The sequence below is a fragment of the Neopsephotus bourkii genome, unplaced genomic scaffold (genome assembly GCF_033783945.1).
Source record: "Neopsephotus bourkii isolate Nb327-2 ecotype Australia unplaced genomic scaffold, CSIRO-AGI_Nbou_v1 NB_1373, whole genome shotgun sequence".
In the NCBI taxonomy this organism is placed as follows: domain Eukaryota; kingdom Metazoa; phylum Chordata; class Aves; order Psittaciformes; family Psittacidae; genus Neopsephotus; species Neopsephotus bourkii.
In genome coordinates this window covers 4,122,501-4,133,862 of record NW_026901852.1, presented here as the reverse complement: position 1 = coordinate 4,133,862, position 11,362 = coordinate 4,122,501, and the positions used below count along the sequence as shown (strand labels likewise).

Here is an 11,362-nt window from a genome sequence, read left to right as displayed (position 1 = left end):
ACTAAGGTGGAAATAATGCCACAAGAATTTCCTTGGTGGCATTTTGGTGCTCTCACCTGGAGCCGCTTCTAATAGAGGGAAAAATTAACAGAACTCTTTAAAGGCTCAGTTAGGCTCAATTCAGGATTCATACAACTTTTGGATGAATTTGAAATCCAGACCTGCACACCCTCAGTCTTCGGTGAATTTGAAGTCTCTCTCTGAAAACCAAATTATTGGCAATCTTTTCTCCTCATAAAAAAAAAAAAGGCTTACACAAAGTACCTAAGAACAGCAAGGTATTTAAAACCTGATTCAGCACTTTACTAGCTGAAATTGAGTCTGGGGAGGTCCAAGGCTATGGTGGTGCCATGTGGGATAGGAGTGCTCTTCTGCATCCTCCTGATGTAGGCAAAACACCCTGTTGCCTGCTTTCCTGTTGCTAGCTCTGCCCTGTTTCTCCTTAATTCTCCTGGCAGGGCTATGATGATGATGATTATTTTTAATGCCAACTATTTTCTAGTTGCTTTTTGTTCTAGCTGTTCTTTCTGTCACCCCAAAACTCATGTGAATCCAGATTGCTGAAGGCTGAGCCCCTTTGCCTGCTGTGCAGGGTTAGCAAAGCAAGCAAAGGCACTTTGACTATGAAACCATGGGCACTGTGAGAAAACAGCACCCAAGTGGAAACAGCCACCATGTCTAGGAAATGTTTTATTCTATGAAAGGAGGTTAGAATATTGAGAGCCACGAGTTTCATGCATAAGTTCATTCAGAAAGTGTAAACAATGAGGAAAATTGTTCCTTCACTGATATTTGCTTTTCTCTTTTCTGGGTGGAAGCCTTAAGCCAATGTGAATTACCGTGACGGGGAAGGCCTGCCAAGATCTCTTTCTGAATAGTACTAAAATGTCTCTGGAATCCATTCTGTATGAGGAAAGCACAGACAGTACCTTTCCTCCAGCTCTCGCAAGCTAGGTTGGTAAATAAAACATGCGACCGCAAAAGAGCTGGAGGGAGGGAAGAAAAAGGGATACAACCATCAGGCAACCTAATTGAAGGAATGGACACACACCAGCAAGTCCATGGCCATCCACAAATGATATCATATTTTAAAAAGGCTACTTTACTGAAATATTTGTGACAGAAATGTGGGTGCCTGTAATAAGTGTGCTATGCTGCCAAAAGAATGCATCGTCTTAAAAAAATATGCCAAGTAATAGGGAATTTGTGGCCATTTATCTTATAAACCTGTTTCCTGTTCTAGAACTCAATGGGTCAGAAATTCACTGCTGTAAACTGCACAGATCTATTGGCTTCTAATTTATAACAACTGGAAATAGGGTCTAAAAGGAGTCTAAGCAGGGTTTGACAAAATTATTTCTTTCTGTAATGCTTTTCCTCTTTCTATACAGGACAAATAAAAACTGTATCTGAAATGGGGAATTAACTGTGTGGGACTGACCTAAGCTAATTTTCTCCCTTACATGTGTACGCTATGGAAGGGTGTTTTGAAAGAGCTGTTTTGGCATTGGGTTGGTGCTTTTTTGAGGCAGAGGTGAGAAATCATTTAGGAGATTATATGACTGTGTTTCCAGATACAACAGTCCCAGCTTTAGCCTCAGGTGGGGGAGTTTTCCATTTCCCTCTCAGCTTATATTAAATTACATTGCTTTCTTGTCATAGGAGTAATCCTTTGATGAGAGAACCTTGACGGTGTTTCAGAAGAGGAAGAAAATCCGCCTCTGCAGAGTCACTAGAGACTTTGCCTATTACTAATTGATTCTACACGGAGAGCACGCAGTGGTGACAGCCATCAGTCTGAAACGGTGAGACAAAGCATTTCTGACCTGCTTTGAAGTGCTGAGTGCAGGAGCTCTTGGAGATGTAAAAAGTTTCTCTTTGCCTGCTGAGGTCTTCTGTGCCACAGGCAGTGTCAGGGTGATTTGTTCTGTGCGTGTTGGGAGGGATAAGGATGGGGACCTTGGGGGATGCCCTTCAGGTGTAGCACTGAAGTCCCTGCTTAGGTGGAGAGGGCACTCAACCCCAGGGTTTTTCTCAGTTTTAGACTGATCCATGCAATAATTTGCAGTGCCCCTACCTAAGGGCATTTCACTCAGAAATTTATCTAGTGGAACAATCAGCTACAAGTGCAAAATCGTCATTTGTTTTGCCTGGTTCTGGTAGGGGAGATGCCCAGTGGGAATGGAGCTATGCTTTCAGTTAATTCAGGCTATGTCCCAGGCATGGGCAGCACGGACATGGTGGGAGAAGCCCCTGTGGCAGCAGCACACAGCACAGACACTGAGGCAGAGGAGGCAGCACACCAGCAAGGCTCTTGAGGCAGAGGATCCCACTGCAAGCAGCCTCAGCTGCAGGGGCTGGGCCAGGCAGCCCAGTCCACTGCAGAGGTTGCCCAGGCAAATCTCAGTAGATGCTACCCAGACTTCACATGCTGCTCTCACAAATCAACTACAACTGTCTCCACTGGCACTTGCAAATGGGTTGTCATCTGTCCTCTTCTGCAGATGTGGCTGGAAAGGTTTTCCCAGCCTTATACAGAGTTTGCAGGGGTCCCTTTGGTCTGCTTCAGTCCTTTTTCTAACATGAAGTGGAGGAAGAACATTTTGATTTTTGTTACAAGGCAATGAAGTCATCCTTCTTTGGGAAAAATGTTGCTAACCTACCTCCTGTCTGCTGCAGCCTGGTGCAGTGCAATAGCAAATTGTTTGCCCTTGCGCAGTATTTTATCAATCCCCGAAGGATGGGCATCATCTCTGACAGCAGTGGTTTGCCAAAGAGGAGAGATGAAACCTATACATGCCATGGAAAGTTGTAGCCTGTCTTCATTCCCCTTCTGTAAGTGAGACAGCCTACAGTGCACCTCCAGCTACACCTCCATGAGGATATGGGAGGCTGGGGACGGGTGAGCAGTCCTGCTGCTCCAGTTGGCCAGTTTGCTGCTATAATCCAATGTGCTGTGACAGCCCTTTGCTAGGTTAGCAAAGAAAATAAACACTTTTAAGAAACTGCTGCTGATCCAGGAGATGAAACTGAGAAGCTGATAATAGTGAGCGGTTATGAATGGCATATGATGGTAATGCAGTACCTTGGCAGGCTCCCCTCAAAAGAAAACAGGACATTCCTGGCACACCAGGTAACACTTTACTTTAGAGTTACTGCCACAAAAGGCTGATTAACTTCTAAAACACAAACAAATTCCCCTGTGCCCCGTTGTGAGGACCAGATAGCAAAAAATTCAGAGGTCCCATACCTTACAAAGGGGGCTCCTGGAAGTATGAACAGTGATATGTTTAGCAGGGTCTGACCTTTAGCTTTGGAGTTTGCATTTGTTCGTTGTACCTGTGTTATTCCATATAGTTAAATGAAACTATAAATTCTGTGTTTGTGTTCATATAACCTACATGCATAATTTGAGTGAAATGTCACTGAATGTTGGTAGGCTTATAAAACAGACTTTTGCTTGAAAATGGAGTTTGTGAGGAAGTAATAACTGATTGCACTCAACAGTCTTGCATGATTTCAAAATCTAGATTTGAGCCTGTATATCAAAAACATTTGCCTTGGACTCATTCCATGTCGATTTTTATTTCTTATGAATGCCATGATTTAAGAAGTTCCTTCCCAATCAGTAGGCTTGAAATTAACCATAGAGGTCACGTCTCAGGAATTTCAGAGTTCAACTGAAAGATGTTTTCAACAGTAGTATTTTAAATTACCCTTGTTTTGTGATCGTCTCTTCTGAGCTCTGCTGCCATTATGGAAAGCAGCACAGGCTGTGGAAGCTGTGTCATGGATAGAGTACACCAATAACCAAAGTTTACAATGAACGGGAAATTTTGGTGGTTTGTAGTTTTATCTTCCAAAAATAAGTGCAACAAATAAATAAGTAGATACATTTCAGCAAAACTGAAAATTAGTGATTATTTTTATCCCTACTAAAATTTCCATTTGCCTACCAATAATTTCAGTCAGTCACGCAGCTCTAACTCTGACCATGTGAGATTTCTTTCTCAAAAGTGTTTGCTTTATATAGTATTTATTTCTGTTAATAAAGACATCAAAATACCTTGCTTGAAAGGGAAAATACTTGGTTTGGAATTGAAGTCCTCTGCTACTCTATAGGCATGAAAGTTGCCTCTGGGGGTAGGCTCTCCAGTCAGCTGATATTCAATGTGCTGTTTGGCCAAGAGCTTTTCCATAAAGCTCATCCGCAAAAGGGGAAATTATTGTACCAGAAGTTGTCAGGTGAAGCTCCACATGTACTAAGGAAGTGTATTTTTACAGTGTATTGGACTTTGCTGTGTGATGCCCTCAGGAGAAAATGTGTTGGAGGGAAAGATCTTCCCATGCATGCTGCCTGCCTCCTCTTGGCAACCTGCTTTTCTATGGTGCTGGAAAAGAAATACCTTTTGGAAATGTCACTGTTAGAAGCAGTTCTGCCATCTTGGAGAGATCACCTTCTTTGTATGCTGTGTGGAAACAACAGAGAACTTTATCAATTTATATGCTATAAATTGAGTTTGATTATGAGATATATTTTGTTAGAAAACTGAATCTGGCTTTATAACACAGAATTTTTCACTAAGCAGTTATCAAAACCCACAGTCATAGATAATTTCACAGTAAGTAAACATCCCTGAACAAGTCATAATTGAGATAATAACGTAATAATATGTAAATAATACTGACTGAACCCTAAGATATGTTTCGCCTCTTAAAATCTTAATCACCAACTTTTCATAGGAAAAAACACTTGCATATTTTGTCCTTTGTCAATTAATTTGAACTGACTTTCTGAACACTGTAATTAATGATTTCCAAATGATCAGGAGCTGCCTCTTCATTCTCTGCAGACATTTCTGAAACAAAACCCGAAGGTGTGAGCCCAAAGCTCCATTTGTCTGTGTGATTGATGGGGAAATAACCCAGAATGGCAAGTTTCACTCTGGATTTTTTGGTAAAGCAAGAAAAGTACAAAAACCAGGCTAATTTGCAGATCTGAGCACTTGTACCACCTACAAGTCTTACTTTACCCAAATCCCAACTGACAAGCTTTTGATTTCTACCTGTAGGCTACCAACAGTTTCTTAGGGTAAAAACTAGCAAGTCAGTTCTGCTCTAGTCACTTCCAGAAAGCCAGAGGCATTTGTACCTGTGATCAGAGGGGAAAGACTGAACTAGAGTTAAAAATCTGGGAATGGAAGAAACTGCACTGACAAATGCATTTGTAAGTTCTCTTATGAGTCCAGTAATCACACAAGCTCGTTGCTCCCTTATGAACATCTCAAAGAGCAGAATTCCCGACCTCTGTCACTCTCACTCCCACATCTCTTCTGCATAAAGCAATAATCCTTTTACATTAATTATTGTAGAATGTCCTTGCTCCTCCTCCGCTTGCCAGCTGAATTACACATCTGGGATCTCTATAATAAGAGGGGAAACTGCTCCTGTCAGACCTTAGTTGACCTCTTTGGGAACTGGGTTTCTATCCTATCCTGTCTTTCCCTGACATTTGTTTTATCTGGGGATCACAAATAGCCTCAATGGTACCTAAGAGGGGTTCACCTCCTCTGCCTCTTTTAGTCTCAGATGTCCAGCTGCTCCTCAGCTTTCTTCCAGATTCAGGCCTGTGCCCCTCATGTGCCGTCCTATGCAGGGAGATGCTTTGGTGATAGCAGCCACCATGAACTAGCACAGCTCCAAGCAGTGACCCAGCCATGTGCCTTCTCAGCCTGAGGGGCTGGAATTCCTTCCCCTGATCTAAACTACAGCAAGTTTTCATTCTATTTTAGCAGCAACAAAAATGCAGAAAACATCCCTCAAATTACCCATCCCTTGCCTATTAACATGCCTGTGTCCTAGCAAAGTGCAAAGCCAAACCAAGGCTGCTGAAACTACTCATTAGAGCTTCATTGCACTACGGCCGCAGTATTTGCGGTGAAGTGACCAAGTGGCTTTTGGAACTTGCCAATGGGATGCAGATACTTGGATCTATAAGTCATTTGTTCAAGTAGTCTTAGTCAACAGTAACCAGAAGTGAGCGATTAGTTACAGCCCTTGTTGTCCTCTTAAGAAGAATAGGTAATCACATCTGCCTTCCTGATAGTTCAGCTGTCTCATCTGAAAAGCACAATTACTCAGGTAAATGGTAGTCTTGTTGCCTCTCTCAGTAGAGCCTGAAGATATACTGAGGACTCCTTAGTATTTATCATTCATTCATTCATTCATTCATTCATTCATTCATGTTGTGTCACAGAGCTGAATTCCTCAGAAGTGTGTATGAACTTAAAAAGGCTGCACAGAATGGAGTGGAGATGTTTTTCAAATGAATGTTAACAAATCTCATCCCAAATTTCCACTGCTTGGCTTTAGGGACCCTTTATTCTTAGAGCTTTCAGCAATGAGCATCCTCAAGCAGTCTGAGGCAGCTAGACAGGGGAGGTTTTGGCACTAGCAGATGGACAGCTTGTTTGCCCTTCCACGTCTGGCTCACACAAAAGTCTCAGGATGTGATTTCTTCCTGAAATCAGGGAAAGGGATTTTGTGGGACTGGTACCACAACACGCTTCCAGTGTTTCAATGTACTATACTAAAGGGAAAAGAGAGGATACGGGAGTACAGATGCCAGGCTTCTTGGGCTTATGCATGCTTAATGCTGGGAGTCACTCTAAGAGGCTTGCTGTAGAAAAGGGTGGTGGATATGTGATTTTGGGTTGACATTCAGGTCAGCCCTTGTTCTAGATGTGCCCTATGTCTTTGAGTCCCTAAGTATTTCTGAAAATTCTGAGCATTATTCATTTCCTCACTGAGTTTGCAATGCAAAAGGTTGGTAGATGTGTTGAGAGGTCTATGACTAGGCTGACTTTACTCAAATACAGATCTTTCAGTCAGCAACAGATATGGTCTTGTGTAGTCAGGGCTGATCTAGACTGGCACAGCAAAGCTGAGCTTTACCCTTCTGTGGATAAAGAGAGACTGGCAGGCTTAAAGCTGTCAGTGCAGTTGCTTTAATCAATAAAAAATGTATTCAAACATTTCAGAATGGGGAAAATAATCAAATGAAGATAAGCATTAATGACTCGATCCTAGGTGGTTCTCTTTTTATCAGCTACGTGTGGGATATTGTGTTCAATTGTAGGACCCACTTCACTTGAAATATATTGAAATGCTAGCCAGGGCTCAGAAAAAGTGTTAAAATTAGCCATGGAAAGGAGAGGTAAGATATCTATGGACAGAGAATGGTCTGCAAATAATAAAAAGATGCAACCTTCATGGACAGAGGAAAAGAATTTAATCTGTGAGAAGCAAAATAAAAGTAAATTAAAAGAAAAAAAAAAAAAAAAGATTTTAGCCTGAGCAGCAGAATATCAAAGCAAGGACGTCCAAGAGGAAAAATGTTGTAAAGAGAAAACTTGGACTCAAACAAAACTTCACATTTTAATATCTCTTTTTTCTTTCTATTCTCTCTGATTTATATCAACTATCCAACACAGTAATAGTAATACCTCCTCACCCTGAAATTCAAAGGTGAAATAGGGATGGATTTTCAGACAGCAAAATATGAAGCCTATTAAAAAGAGTAGCTCAATGTACCCTTACACAACCTGAATAGAACTTCACAGACCCCCTAATAATCTAAAAGCAGCATAGGCACAAATCTGGGACTTGGTAAATCTTGCACTGAAAAATCACACATCAGTGTGTTTCACTAGCTGATGAATAAAAAGCGTTTAAGAATCTGGGATCCAGGTGTTAGGGGCGAGCACATAGAGATGAGTGATTGACTCTGCTGTGTTTGGTCATTTGGGGGTCTCAGTCTATATTCACCAGAGATGGTTCTAAGGCTGAGATCACCAATCTAATTTCACTTTTCTAGGCATCAGTCTGGAAGGAAGTATGGTCCCTAACGTAAAGACCCCTGCTTTATTTAGTAAGCCATGTAATCCTCTTGTGTAACATGAGCAATAATATCACATTACATACACTGTAACTAACAAATTACCAAGATTGATCTTGTAAATCCATAGAGAGAATGACCATTTACTACCCCCCTGTAAAGAATTTGTATAATCCAAGCTATAGTTCCTAGCACAGAAGTAGAAAAAAACATCATTAAGCAATTACTACAAACATCGTTTTGATTTCAGCGGAGGTTGCTCTTTTTTAACCTGGTTTTTCAGTCCCAACTTAGCCAAAGACCACTAATAAGTGCAGACAACCTCTTGTAAAAACTTAAGTGTTAACTTGCTATACAGCTGCTAGGAAGAAAAATTCTTTGTGATTTCCAATACATGTTTTAATTTTGTAGGTATTTTAAATGGACAATAATGCCTTGCAGCCTGGAAAGAAGAGTGATGAACAGTGCCATCTGTATTCTCCATTCTGTATTTAAAAAGAACGTGCTTCTGAGTCATATGTTGGAAAGATGGTTCAGGTTTTATATTTTTTGTGTTCGTATGGTAGAAACCGATGTTAGTACAACAGTGTTTGGGAAGATAAGCTCTAATAGTACTTTGAATTCTCAGCTGGGCCCAAAATCAAGCTCAAAACAGAACACACTGTGGGTAAGAGAAGAAACATCAGCAACCAAAATAAATCTTTCAGACAGAGATATGTGCAAGTATCTGTGCAGTTTCACAGCCCTTTGGTTGCCACAGCCCACCCATTAACTCTGTCACCTGCCAGCAGTGTTTGCAGCAGGTAAATGTGGGCTGCTGAGTAAGAACTAACCCAACACACCACGCCGCTTCCTCGGACTTTCAATTCCCTCTTTCTTCTCCTTCACAGGGGCATCAAAGTGGGTCTCTGCACATTTGGAGGCAAAACATCCCAGAGCTGAGCACTGCAGAAACAGGTTCATGTATTTAGACACTGAAAGATTTTCCTGGGTTGTCAGAACCATGGGGTGTCCTGCCTGGATTGTCCCATCTATATTGAACAAACCTATGCTGAGAAGTTATTGCATATGCCAGAGCAGGTGATTGGAACAACAATTCTCCCTGCATTTCTGTGGGAGACTGTTCAGTGCAGGACTGCCTTTTGCTGCTGTTTCCCTACGAGAAAGCGCCAGGAAAGGCCAAGATGGTAAGCTATCACACCATTTTACACTCCTTGATGATATACTTTCATCAGCAGAAGCCTCTAGCGTGCATTTGCCCAAGTTCTCTTGTTTGAACTGATATAATGCTGCTGATAGGGCAGAATGGGTCTTTGGGATAAAAATGTGCAACTTCAGGTTAGTAGTTTCTTATCAAAAGCCAGTGACCTTTATTATTTTGCAGCAGCAGTTTTGCAGGTAGATAGGTAAGGATAAACTCGGATGCTTTTTGAATTAATATAAAAAGTTAACATTTTTTAAAGTTTTGATAGTAGACTAAAACAACTCAAAACCAGTAATTTGGTTCATGGTTAAATTCTATTTTCTACCCTTATCTCTGGCTAAGGGACGGCTCCTCTGCACAGTTCAGTTACGGCCCCCGAGTGGGCCTGTACAGGAGAATAGCCTATTTCAGATGAATGAATGCTGGGGAAGAGAAATCTGGGGTTTGTTTCTGACTGCCACTGAACTCAGGCCAGTTGATTTGACCTCTCTGGGTGTTCATTCTTTCCCCATCCTTTTTCTTTTAATCTTTACATTCTTCAGGATATGGATTCTCTCCTGCTATGCATTAATATGGCCCCCAGCGCAATAGTTTCTCACATCTAATAGTAATATGCAAGTAGAAGTAAATACTGATTCTATTGCAGCCAAATTCCCAGTGGCACAAAGAGACTACTTTCTTTGCCCACCCCACCTACCCTAACTCTGGACTTTTAGCTACTATAAACACCTCTCCTGTACCTACATCTCAGCATGGAGGTGGCAAGTGGTTACCGTTTTTCTTGCAAGACACAATATATTTTCTAACCCTGTACTTGCTCTTTTGGAATTGCCAAAATGGGTAAAAGTTTGCAAACCTCTAGTGGAACGTGTTCAGTATTAAAAAAAATAATAATAATAAAATACATAAAAATAAAAACCAAAATTGCTCTTAAGAGAATAGTGGACAGGTTTAGACAGGGAGTGCTGATCTGACAAGGCAGAGCTGCGTGTGAATTTGCTGTCTCACACCATCCTAGCAACACTGTCACTCCTGTCAGTGATAATATAGCCAAGGACAAGGTTTGGAGAGGGAAGGTGCACATTTCCTAGGTCTTTAAGCTTAGCTAGTTGGTTGGCAGTTGTGAGATCCTGTTAAACTCTGAGATGCAAAATACAGTTGTTTTCAAAATCCATTGCCAGTGGCGGTGACAGATGCTTTTTGGAATGCCACCCAGTGAGCTGTGAAACTCATGTAGTCAAGTACTTGTCCACTTGTCCCTACTTCATGTGTTATGGGAATATGTTTACACTCACTGTCTTGAACTGTTTTGGGGTGTTTTTTTCAGGTGGATGAAGTGTTTTACAGATGCAGCATTGTACACACTGCAGAAAGGTGGTATGTTGAAGTTTATGCCCACACAGTGGGCAGCTCTTCCTTATTTTGTCCGGGGATTCTTCTCCAATGTTAACTATTTGTGGGGCACGGATTTAGGTATGGAACTTAAGTTGTCAGACTCTAGTAACATAAACATTATGGAGCTGACATCCCCAGCCTTGGTCTTAAGAGAGGTCTGAGGGATCATTTTAATCACAGAGAGGCAGTTACTTCACCACCATTTGGTGAGTCTTCCACATCCCCTGTTGGTGGGGCATCCATCTCTTCTGGCTGAGGTCTATGCCCTAACATGGTCTGCTGTGGCAGGGCTCACATTTCTTATGTAGGCTAAGCAGCTGGTCTTAACTACACCTGGGGTTTGTGTGAACCCCAGCTGCGCATGGTGTCTGCAATGGATCAGCATCCCAATGCTTCCTCTTCCTGGTAGCTTTGTACCTGAATACTGGCAGAGAATGTATTTTTCCTCCCATGGTAATTCCTCCTATTTTTCTACTCTAACAATTGTTATGATTATTTTGGGGTTTTGTCTTATTTTTTATTGCATTAAGAGAAAACGTGTAGACAGGGGTACCCCTGTGTAGACAGGGGTTTATTTGGAATGGTTCAGGAAAAACTTAAATCACGATGTACTATGAAGTTGGTGAATAGTCTAAATTGCCCCATTCCAGAGAAATTATTTTGTGTTAATGAAACACAGACCAGTTATTCTATAGCTGTATTTTATCTCACATTTCTAGCAGGCCATTCTGTTCGAAAACCTCAAATCGTGCACCAAGATGAAAACTCTGCAGGTGATGGGTCTCCTCAGAAGAGGCATTTGTTTTGTTTCTTTGTCTGTATTTTGCAGGTTTCCTTTGCAGCATCCTGTGCTACAGTCTCCTTTT

General features: G+C 41.5%; 1 long non-coding RNA gene across 1 annotated transcript in view; it reads left to right on the top strand.

Annotated features, from left to right (window-relative positions):
• Positions 1 to 787: 787 nt before the first annotated feature.
• The window catches only part of LOC133219739 (uncharacterized), a 14,532-nt gene continuing 3,957 nt past the window's right edge, over positions 788 to 11,362 (top strand). The window contains exons 1-2 of the long non-coding RNA XR_009727506.1: positions 788 to 958; positions 1,663 to 1,805. This is a non-coding gene — a long non-coding RNA (uncharacterized LOC133219739). The remainder of the gene's footprint in view (positions 959 to 1,662; positions 1,806 to 11,362) is intronic.